This window comes from Oryza sativa, chromosome 11, assembly GCF_034140825.1.
Source record: "Oryza sativa Japonica Group chromosome 11, ASM3414082v1".
In the NCBI taxonomy this organism is placed as follows: Eukaryota; Viridiplantae; Streptophyta; class Magnoliopsida; order Poales; family Poaceae; genus Oryza; species Oryza sativa.
In genome coordinates this window covers 12,220,630-12,232,468 of record NC_089045.1, presented here as the reverse complement: position 1 = coordinate 12,232,468, position 11,839 = coordinate 12,220,630, and the positions used below count along the sequence as shown (strand labels likewise).

The 11,839-nt window shown below is 41.6% G+C and overlaps 1 long non-coding RNA gene across 2 annotated transcripts; it reads right to left on the bottom strand.

The window, feature by feature from the left end:
* Window positions 1-1,902, bottom strand: LOC107278535 (uncharacterized). Of its 2 annotated transcripts, none has more exons than XR_010737364.1 (3): window positions 1,725-1,902; window positions 897-945; window positions 1-260 (listed from the first exon to the last, which is right to left on the bottom strand). It is a non-coding gene; the product is annotated as an uncharacterized lncRNA (long non-coding RNA). The 2 variants fall into 2 exon arrangements; XR_010737365.1 differs by having other exon boundaries at window positions 1-251.
* Between the last annotated feature and the right edge of the window lie 9,937 nt (window positions 1,903-11,839).

The following is an 11,839-nucleotide window of genomic DNA, read 5'->3' as shown; positions in this document are numbered from 1 at the left end:
TTAGACAAGAAAACATCGCGGAAGCATCAACATATAGATTAAGGTTATGATACAACAATTGACTGACATGTAGGGATAGGCTTGAAAAAGTGGCTAATCAATGGTCAACAACTCTAGTATTTAATTAACCCATTATGTCTAAACACAAGTATTCTTATCAAGATATTACAATAATCATGACTAAGTGAGATCATGTCGTGCGACTGTGTAGCTAATCCTATCCCTTCATGCAAACATGTCACAGCAAGTACCTGAAAAGACTATAAGGGGGTGAGAATAAATCTCAGCAAGCAAATGGCTTTAACAAGCTATTTAAACCACATGTTTATTATATAACTAATTTAAATACCAAGTTATGATTCACATAAAGACAAGTTCAAAATCCAAGGAACTAAAACATCATAGCGTCACCAATCAAATCCATATACTCACAAATCCTAGAGAAGAAAACACTTCTCAAAGACATCTTCGATCAATAATTTTCATAACGTCCTGCAATATGTGCATATACAATGCAATGATATGTACTCCTGCCTTCACACCCAACAAGGTGTGAAGCTGCATCGTATTACGGCAATATACGATGCTGTACCGGTACGGTCGCAACCATAGGTTCACGACATAACTTCAAATGCAATGCAAGTGATGCAAATGCAGTATGAATTCCAGAGTATAACATCGGAACCACATTCCTTCGATGGAGATCAGTATAAGGTTATTATAACCAAGAGCATAAAGTATAACCATAAACAGTGTAAAATCAATAAGTATGATTCAGATAGGTAAATCCTCGGTGTAATATATAATAATCTTGGTTGATGATATATAATTTCAACGTGGAGGTAGAATCAAATAACAAGTCAAGGCTGTAGCAAACCACCGCTACGTTTACTTGCCTTCACCGATGATGAGATGAACTCTAGTTGCATTCCGAAGTGGCATCACCTAAATAAACACCGGCTCAGACTCAAACAACATGCATAATCATTCAAGAATCACACATACGCTTCCTACGCTGGGATCCCACCCCAAACAACATAAAGCAAATCACTGATAATCTTCCTATAAAAGCAGCATAGATTAACAATTTGATACCTCCAATTCTACATCACATAACACAGAAAAATATGTCATTTCTGACATCTACAGAACAAGAATTACAACTTTCATTTAGATAACAAAATTGAATTCTTCCATTTAGCTGGCCTAAAACATGGCACAAAACAGAGAAGTGCATCTGCCCAGAAAACTGTGCAACAACCATTCAAGAGAGCACTGACAACAAACTACAAGATAAAAGCTAACAATTTTTATGTAGGAGGTAGATCACAACATATGCTACAACTTCTGTAAAAACAAGATTCTCTGATTCCATCATTAAGATCCTCTAAAATCCCTCTGAACCTCGACTACAGAAAAAATGCATCGATATTCAGACAGTCAACTTCAGAAATTGATATCTCCTAAACCACTTGATATAAACTCATGCCATTTGGTCAGAAGATAGATCTACACGTTATCTACAACTTTTGTATAGAGACGTTTCGCAGGAAATCCCATTATGATGGCCGAAAAGGCATCCAAACCAGAACTGTGCAGGGGACAGATCAGCAAAAACCTGGCTGAGGAATAAATCGGTTGATCCCAAACTTACTCGCTTCCAACACTTGATCTAAACCCTAATAGAAAACCAAAACAGGGGGAAAAGATCATGTATTAGATACCTAGGCCTCCATGGGCAGCGGCAACCAAAACCCCTCATTTCCTTCTTCACCTCAATTCCCTCCGCTTCCTTCTTTCCCTTTCTTCTTCTTCCCTTCTTCCCAGGTCTGCAGTAGGGCAGGCATGGGGGAGGTCGACTAGAGGGGGAGGTGGGCGCCCCCAGGGTACCAAATGACGGCTAGGGGGAGGTGGGGGGGACCTCCTAGGGTTTTGGGATGTGGAGGGGACAGCTAGGCCTTGGGCTGGCCAAAAGCTAGCCCAGCTAGCATATACCTATTGTTTTTCTTCTAATTTCAAACACCAAAACCTTACGGACTTCCAATATATCCTCTACAGTATTCTATTTTTTCTAGGGCATTACATTCTCCCCTCCTTTAAGGAATTCGTCCCCGAATTCTACCTTCAAAACAAAACAGTCCAAAGAGATAGACACCTTAAGCATCACACACACTTACCTCTAGGTGATGAAAGGGAAAAAAAATCCCATCAAGGAAAAAAAACACTTGCTACTTATGCCAATGATTCACATATAAAGAAATACATTAGAGAAATTCTTTAGAAAGAGACACATTTAGAAACCGAAGTTATGCCTTAGGCACAATCAACTTCGAGGTCCTGCTCTGTCCCATTTGGTTGATGCTCGATCCCAAACTCTAGTTCTCCTAAACTTCAATAAGGTTGTATGAAGCTCTAGCTCCCACTCCCTTCGACAACTAATTCTATTTTAGGAAGGTCAAACTTTTCTCGTACCCACACCCATAACCATCAAAGCCCCACAAAACACTCCACTTTCTATTACAATTGAACTTCTTGGGTCCCTTGTCAAAACTATTTTTCTTACTACCAAAAGAACATTGCTAGGCCATCCAACCTCCTTCCCACTTCCCAAAAGAGGCAAAGACCAGAGAAAACTATATGGCTCTTCTAAAATAAGACATAGCCAAACATGGGGCATTATCCCTTTGTACACTCATGCATGCATGTACTGCTGGAATAAACACCTATTGTGACACCGAAACTACACGAAAATATTTCGTTTGGCTGATGCAACAAAACCTAAGGCAAAACATGCTCAAACACACAACATATTGCAACATCACAAGCTAACATTTTACTCAAAGGTGAACATTCATATGAGAAACACCATTAGCCACCTAGGTAGAATAACCGTGACGTTTTTTCTACCATAGGATTCACTCAAAGGACTAAACCAATAGGCTCGACAACCAATACACAAACAATCACACACACAAACAAGACACCATGGGCCACAACTTGAGGTCTGCATAATCAACAAACACAATGGAGAGCTAGATCGAGAAAAATACTATTTTTAAAACTTGATGGCATGCTAGAGAGGACAACTAGCCAAGCAATCACAAGAAACCCTACTATGAACCCACCGACTACGTCGATTTAACACAACTTCAAGAGCGTATCAAACACTTAACCAGGATAACAAATAACCAATGTAGATAAAAACATGCCTTTGGGCCACACAAACATTCCACATGTTCACAAAAGTAACAGAGCGTCTCAACATCCAAGGAAAGCTTTCAGCAACCAAAAACAATGTGGAAAAAGCAACAATCCAACTTAGACACTAGGTCCCAAAGCAACATGCCAAAAATGTCCCCAACAACAAAGATGCATCCAGCCATGGGGACCTCACAAGATTCTACATAGGTTCTATGCCATCATAACTCACTAGTGGCGATAATATTGGCCCAATCCTTTTGGGAAAAAAAAACCTGTTCTATACTAAGATTTTCTAGGGTCATGGTGAAAGTTAACGCCCCAACCTATGTGGAGAAACACACAATAATCCACCCTTTCTTTGCATCGAGAGATGCACAACATTGTGGCCAATTGATCTATCACACACTATTTGCTTCAAATAAGGACACTTGAGTCATCAACCTAACACTTGGGCAGCGTCACTCAGCAATGAAGAAAAAAAAATTGTGACAGCCCTTCATTTAGCCCATCTGCATCACTAGTCGGTGCTCACTCTAGAGGCTCCTAACTTTTGTCATCCTAAGGACCACATTAGGATCTAAAATATATCTAAAACAAAACCACTCCAATACAGATAAAAAGAACATGATGGTGCATCAAACATCAAACCATACAGCAGAACACCACATATGAGCAATTGTGTATAATGAAAAAATAATAATCAAACCACTAGGATAGAACCCATTTAAACAATAATAACAACATCAAACAAGGCATTCGTGAATATAGCATGAAGAAATATGAATGTACAAGTGAGATGTACTCTACTTGAGCTCTACGTTTTGTGTGTTGAAGTGTGTATAAGCTCCTCCTTTTATAGTGAGTAATGACAGTTGTTGACAGTTGGAAATATCGGTAACACCCCTTAAACATCATTAGGGAGTAATCTGGGACATTCACGTGGAAGGCCAGGATGGGAGGCGCCAGAGGCGGTTTGGCCGAACCCTGGGCTCCACCTCCTGGCCTCTCCTTTGGCTAGGAGACTGACTGGTGGGCCGTTATGGCGGTTAGGCCTATAGTATGGCTGGACGAATTCGAGGGCGAATTCGATTGAAGGGGGGAAGAATGTAATGCCCCGGGTTTTGAATTAATATATTTCGGGGAATATTAGAGCGAACGTGCAAAAGTTTAACTTTTAAACTATTGTTTGAATAGGCGATCAGGAACCGTGGATGCGTAGAGCTCGTCGAGTAGGGCGAAATAGACTATAAGTTTGTGGTAATCGGAGTCCCGAGTTATTTCCGGTTATCGATTTAATGTGGGCTGTTTGATCTTCATTAGCCTCTCCCTTTTTAACCAATAGAAGGGGAAAAAAAAGAAGGCATCGCTAGCAGCTAGCCCTAGCCGCCGACGTCCGCCTCTTCACCTCGGCGCCGCCGCCGCTGTGCGTACGACGCCGGTTACCACAGCCATCGTCTCCTTGGTGAGTTGCTGCTGTCGATCTGATTTTTGTCTCGTGTTGCTGCTGCTGCCGCTAGGATTGCTGCATGTGCTGCTGCGGCTGCTGCCGATCTGCCGTTGCTGCTGCTTGTGCGTTGCTGCTGCTACTGCTGCTATTGGCTGCTACTGCTTGTTGCTGCAGAAGAACAGGAAGGAGGAAGAGAAGGGAAAAAAAGTTAGAAGAAGGGAAATTTGGGGAGTTTGGTGGATATTTCCAAATTCTTTGTTTTTCTTACAAAATTAGTACTTCTAGGTAATCCGTTTTATTCCCTAGTTGTTTCTAATTTATATATAAGACGTTCCGTTTCTGGTAGCTTGAATTTATTTTTATAGAACGCTAGGCTGAAACCGTATTTTCAATTCTGGTATTAAACCATCGGGATTCAGGTTAGTTGTCCTAAATAAAGTTTGTAGTTATCGTCGATATCTTTCTAACACTGCTAGTTTCGTTCGATTCTGATAAACAGTTTGGGAGAAACAACAAAAACAGTACTGCTGACCGGGTCCGGAAATCAGGACAGCAATTCGTTTTCCTTAATCTGGGATTTTCATAGGCATAATCTGATTTTGTGCCCAACATGAAAGTTGTAGACAATTTTGTATAGATGTCCGAAGTTGTATTATTTGCTAGATTCTGGTAGACGGTTTGCAAGTTACGTATAAAACAGTAATGGAACCGCTATAGGTTATTTAATACAAATCGGTAAAAAGTTTATATGTTCTAGGTTATCGATTTTAGTAATTATCCCTTGTAACTATCATTGGTTGGATATAGTGGTTTATGCATAGTTTTGCTCCACAGGTGTGGAGGGTTCCAACGTTGGAGTTGAGTCGGAGTATCGAAGAAGTTAAGGCAAGTACAAGATGGACTTGTGTGATGGATAAACTGTATTGCTTTGTTGGTTTCATTTACCCAATTATTATTCGAAGCTTCCTATTATCAATTGTGTGGTTTTGGTATTATGCTACATATTCATATTTCACTTCATGTTCAAGTTCACAACGTTATTCATGTTTCATTCTTCTGGAAGTTTTTGTTTACATTATTCAAGTACCATGTGTAGTCATGGGAGTGCAATTTGGATCTTTATTCATAATCCTTGAGAAGCGCTGATCACGCTTGCTCGGCTTATCGGTAATGCTAAGAGGATATTCACATCTGCCCGGGAGGGAACTACTACTTTTTGCCTCCTTCGTTTTAAATTAAAGAAAGTCAAATGTTTCATATTGGTTTCTTATTGCATTAAACCTATGTATGTTTTACTAGTTCAATATTGTACTTGCTTAGTATTCTTTACTCATTCTTGTATTTAATTTGGTTTTTAGGTACCTAATGGTATTGATCGGCATGGGACGGGAGTAGCACCCTTGAACTACACACTATTATTGCACACTATTGAAATTTAGTTTTAGACTATGTTTTTGCTTAGCATAAGTTTTCCGTAGAACTTGTAACTGTCATTTAAAGTTATGGTCCTTACTTTCACGTAGAATTTGTGGAGCTAGGATGGTTTGGATTGCGTGGATTATATTGTTATTGAGTTATCTTATAATTGCCTGTCGTGGATATCCGTATTTTTAGGGGAGACTCTGCCGAAATTTCTAATAATTTTTGGAGTTAGTGGTTTTTGAGTGTATTTTGGTGTGGCATTCTAGGTACGTGGCTACCTGGGGTGTTACAGTTTGGCCCCATTTTAAGTATGTTTCAACTGACTTGTGGGCTCTCTACTCGCGCATGATTGGTCGGAGGCTTATTTTCGTTGCATGTCGGGTGTATTTTCTCCTTTAGTGACCTACATATATATATTTACCAAAACAATGCAAGTGGTTAGAGGTAAACTCCTACTTCTAAGTTTTGGTAGTATATTTGATATCTTTTATGCATGAGTTTACGGTTAAAGTTTGCACTTAACGACCATCAACAGTATGCGGAAGAAAAAGTATATATTCTAGTGACTACCATACTTGAAGGACATTGAGTTCCGTCATTGCATTGATCTAATGCACGTAGAAAAGAATGTGAGTAAGAGTTTGATCGGGCTACTGCTGAATATTCCTAGAAAGACAAAAGGACGGATTAAACATGTGTCTAGATTTACAGGAGATAAATATTCGAAGTGAATTCGCACCAGCAACTAATCCGGACACAGGAAGAGTGTACCTCCCTTCAACTTGCCACACCTTATCGAAGAATGAGAAAATCCAAATGTTATCCTGCTTGAAAGATATAAAAGTTCTTTCGGTCTATTCAGCATGGATCTGAAATGCCATAGTTGTTTTAGATCGTGGGAATGACAATCATGGGATTGTTTTATACCGTCAAACAAGATGACAAGAGTACAGTACAAAACAGCGAGGTCCATATAGATGCTTTTATTGATCAACTTGGGTCTAGCTCATACTACAGTCGTATAGAGCAGACCTGGGAACTGAACAGTACCAAATTCAAAGTACTGTTGTTTCGTTGCCATTGGGTCAATTTACGCACTGGAGTAAAAGTAGATAAGGAAGGTTTCACAACTATAGATCTAAGCAAGGTTGGATACATGGATGAACCATTTGTACTTGCAAAATAGGTTATGAAAATTTTCTACATACATTACCCGACAAACAAGAAGTTGCACGTCGTTAGGGATGGCAGAAGAATTGTTAGGGTTGACAATGTCGTCGATGAGGACGATTAGAACCAAAACCTTCATGTCAGTCTGCACATAGACCTAGACAATGGCACCGAAGAGGAGGTGGTGCATGTATGTTGAGATCATGCCGAAGGCCTATCCTTATAATAGAAACATTGTATGCCATCATCAGTTTCTACTATTGCCATGTAATCTGGAGTTTCAATAAAACATTTTGTTCATCTTAGTCATCTCATCTTCGGCGTACCTTATTAAATATGTGACATCTCTAAGTTAGAAAAGAAAAATAAGTCAACAGTGGTCTATCCTCAAGGAACCAAAAGGAACCAAAAAAACTAACATGTTACTTTTTTAAAAAAAATAAAAAGTCATCTATGACGAGCTTTTAGTAATAACCATTTGAGATGACATCTCTAATGGGCCTTTATGAATAGCCATCACGGATGCCATCTGCAACAATGCTTCTTTCCAATCCGTCAAGGATGACTCTCCATGACGGTGTCCCTTTCTAGCCTATCACTGATAGCTATCATCTGTGGCGACGTTAATTATATTGCCCTTTACGGGTATGGGTTGACCAAATCGGTGTAAATTAAAGATGAGGGTGAGTTCGCCTCCCCACAGCGCTCCGGACCTTTTCGGGGCGACGTGCTCGCTTCCGCTGATATCCACGTCATCCCGCTCCCTCCGCACGCGCAAGGCTGGTGCGGCTATGGGCCCGGTTCCTGCCGTTTCCCGCGCTCGGGGAGCGCCTCTTCCCGCGCGGCCGCGCCTCCGGCGCTTGTGATGAAGCTGCTGCGGGCTTGGGTATCTCTAAATGGGCTGTTAGGGTGGGGCCCAACCAAGGGACAGCAAGCTAGCAGGTTCGCCGTTTCACTGCTCGCTCGTTCATTAGACCCGTCGGGCGTTTTCCGCCGTCCATTGCGCTCTGCGTTCCAAAAACCCTAGCCGCACCGAAGCCGCCTCCTCCTCCTCCTCAGCGACGCCGCCAGCCGTCCTTCGCCCTCCTCCCCACAAACTCCTTTGCGCGTCCTCCTTCGCCCAGGCGCTGCTACGATCGTTCGATGCCGTGGTGAACCGCCTCTAGGCTGCGCTTGACGCCACGGACGCCGCGGCGGCGTCCCTGTTGAGGGACCACACGGCGCTCGACGACGGCAACACGCGGCTCGGGGCGAGGCTAGATCGCGCCCACGCGTCGAACCTTGTGTGGGCGGCGACGACGCCCTCGGCCCACTCCTTTCCGATGGCGTCTTCGACTCCGTCCTCTGGCACGCGCTCCGCATCGCTCCACCGGCTTCACCCGCTCACTCGCCGGCCTCCTCTGATGCGCTGGGTGGGATCTTGTTGCTACGGCGGAGATTGACTACCCTGATGTAGACTACTCCAGGCCTAAGCCACTGCCGGTACGCACTCCTCTCCCTGGTTTGCGTATCCAGGTTTGATGGCTTCGATTCATAATAATAATTTGGTGGTTCAACTGATACGAGCACACTGGAAGGAATCGATGTTGCAACCTGGAGGAACGAGTCACTGCAGTGATTAATCGAGCACTTAGATGCAGACCCAATTGACCTTATTTTGCGACCGGAAGTACAAGTAGCTCATTCATCCTGCTGGTATTGAAGTCTATTTGTGACAGCGCTGTGGTGCAGCTATCTGCATGCTTTGCCTCCTCCTTACAATATGATCTCCCTTGAATCCATCGCTCGGGCCTCAGGCCATGGTTGCAGCCGCTGCCCAACCGTGCTGCCCCGAACTGCTCACACCTCAATGTATACAACAGGCACTGATTGCTCAACGAGCAGGACAATGCCACACCGAGTCACAATCACAGACATGTGAGTTCTTTCCCTTTATTTCTGTATCATTACAAGGAGTACTGATTTTTTTGTTAACTAAAGATTGTTGTATTTATGACGGTATAAGATGTAATCCCTGACAATGTGATATATGCCTTGTGCTGTTCTGTAAAAAGAGAGATTATTTTCATTCCTTCTTGTTTGTGTGTATGTTTTGTTTTTTCCCTCAGCATCAAGGTAGATTCCCTAGCAATTACATACTGAATTTGTTTGTGACAGTACCCGAGGTTCTAGATTTGGTTTGGTTTGGAATTAGCTATGCCTCACGCCGAACTATTGGATAAGATGTCTTTGACGTGACATTTGCATCTTAGCATTTTTTTTATTTGAGAAAATGTGAAATATGTCGATTTGTATGTTCTTTGTGTTTCCTGACATACTGATTTTGTTTATGACGATTATTAAAATACATCTCTACCATAAAGGGTTCTACACTGGTAAAAGGACCATATGTTTAGACGCTCACTGTAAATGACTTATTGTTACAACGAGAGCAGACATGCAAGCTTTAGGGACTGTCCATTTATTGTATCTCATGGTTGCTAGCAGCTATATCCTCCTCCATGTTCACATCCCATTGAGACTGTCCCATGTCAGCTAAAATAGTGGCATAAAATCCTCTTGCCATGAACCGAAACACCTACAATTCTAAATAGTGAGGTGCTGATGTGCTATAGAATTTCTTCTAACTGATTTATGTGTTGTTATTGCAGATTGTCCTTATCCAAGCACATGCTGAAAAATCTAAAGTCAAAGTAAGAATTCATTTAAATCTCCAGAGACTCATTTCAGTGGATTATCTACTGTGGTAACTCCCGTAGTCACAGGCAACTCATTTAGCTAAATGTGTTGTAATTTATATAAAATTCTTACTTTAAAACTGTCTCAGGTGATAGACGATGATCAAAGGGATGCAGTTCTGCTGACTATGAAGATTGATTCTAAAGAGGAAATGGAAAGGAATATTTTTGCCTTATATGTGCTCCTAAAACTTATTTCAATTTGTTTGATTTTCATGTAGGTATTTTTGTTGGTTTAGCTACACATGGTGCTCACTGATATACTATTTTCGATGCCATGATATTGTTACATGTTTCGTTTCCTATATACTTATTGTACTTATTGTAGTGCCAAGAAAGCCGACCATCAAAAGCTTTCAATGGGTACAAGCCAACCATTGATTTCGAGGTAACTGACCATGGACTTTCAATGGGTACAAGGAACCATTGATTCTAAGGGAACTGACCGTGAACTTGTTAAAGGAGGATAAAGGTAAACTGCAATACAACGCCATTTAAATAAACATAATAGATTCTCATTGCCTCGATTATTTTCGATATGTGTTACTCCCTCCATCCCAATATATTACAACCTAGGATGGGATTAGACCCATTCTAGGACTACGAATCTGGACAATGGCTTCCTATGTACCATGCTATGCTATCTAACTACTGCTTTGGAGCATCACTTAATGTATTAATCGCTACACTACTTATGATAAGCTTTGCAAATGTGCTAGATTAGTTACATATCTCTATGCGTAATGATTTGTTCTGTTCGTTTGAACTGTTCATAGCATAGTGATAATGTGCTTTTCCTATCATTCTATTGCTTTATATTTCAATGCTTACTTCATATGACTAAATAATAACACCTTTACTCATGATAGGGCGCTGCAAAGCGCGCCTAATGGTCTAGTTAAGATCACGGTCTAGGGTTTAAATTCACTGTACACTCTTCACTCTTCAACCAGTTCAGATCTACTATGGGTGTCCTTTGCTCCCTTGTCGGCCTCCATCGAGCCCCGTTGAGGCCACCGTCCTCTCCACTGCTAGCCTCCTCCAAGCACTGACGAGGCTGCCGTCCTCTCCACCGCCGGCCTCCATCGAGCCCCAACGAAGCTTGTTATACATGCTATATGTAGTACAATCTTCGATGCTTGTGTATATGTTTGTATTGCTAAGTACATTATTTCTTGCAAATTGTAACTCGGTGATAGGTTTGATGGTTAACTCTTCAAGATGCATCGATGGTTTTGTGTAAGTTCTCTGAATTTTTTGACAAATTTTAAATTACTACAACAATGTGAAATGGATGTGAATGGAAATGTAACTGTGAAATGGATGTGAATGGAAACGTGATTGTAAAATGCATATGAATGTATTTATGTATATGTTGTTGTGAAATGTATGGGATCTGGGATTATGGGGATGCTGGGAATCATCAATCAATAACTCCCCTAACCCCACCGTTTTTCTCCGATTTTTGAATTATTTTTGGGCTATCTCGTTACTTTACACGTCGTTCCTCCTCCTCCCGGCTCCTCGCGCGTGCCTGCGTGACTGCTCGTAAGCGGTCACCGGTCCAACGTTTTTTTTGGCGCTGTGGGGCGTGTGCACGCGCCGGTCTTGACGGCGGGTTAGAGCCGGTTGCATTAGTAGGCTATTTTGCAAAAAAGTCCTCGTGTTTGCACGGAATATCATATATGCCTTACGTCCCATTGTATTTTTTAATGTATAATCTCTCGTATTCCAGGAAAATACAATACGAACGAAGAAGAGAAAATTCCCCTTCTAGGGGTAACGCTGTAAACATGAAAACTATAGGGGGTTTTCCGCAAAACGTCCTAGACTAACACCCCAATCCTGAAACCCTCCCCTC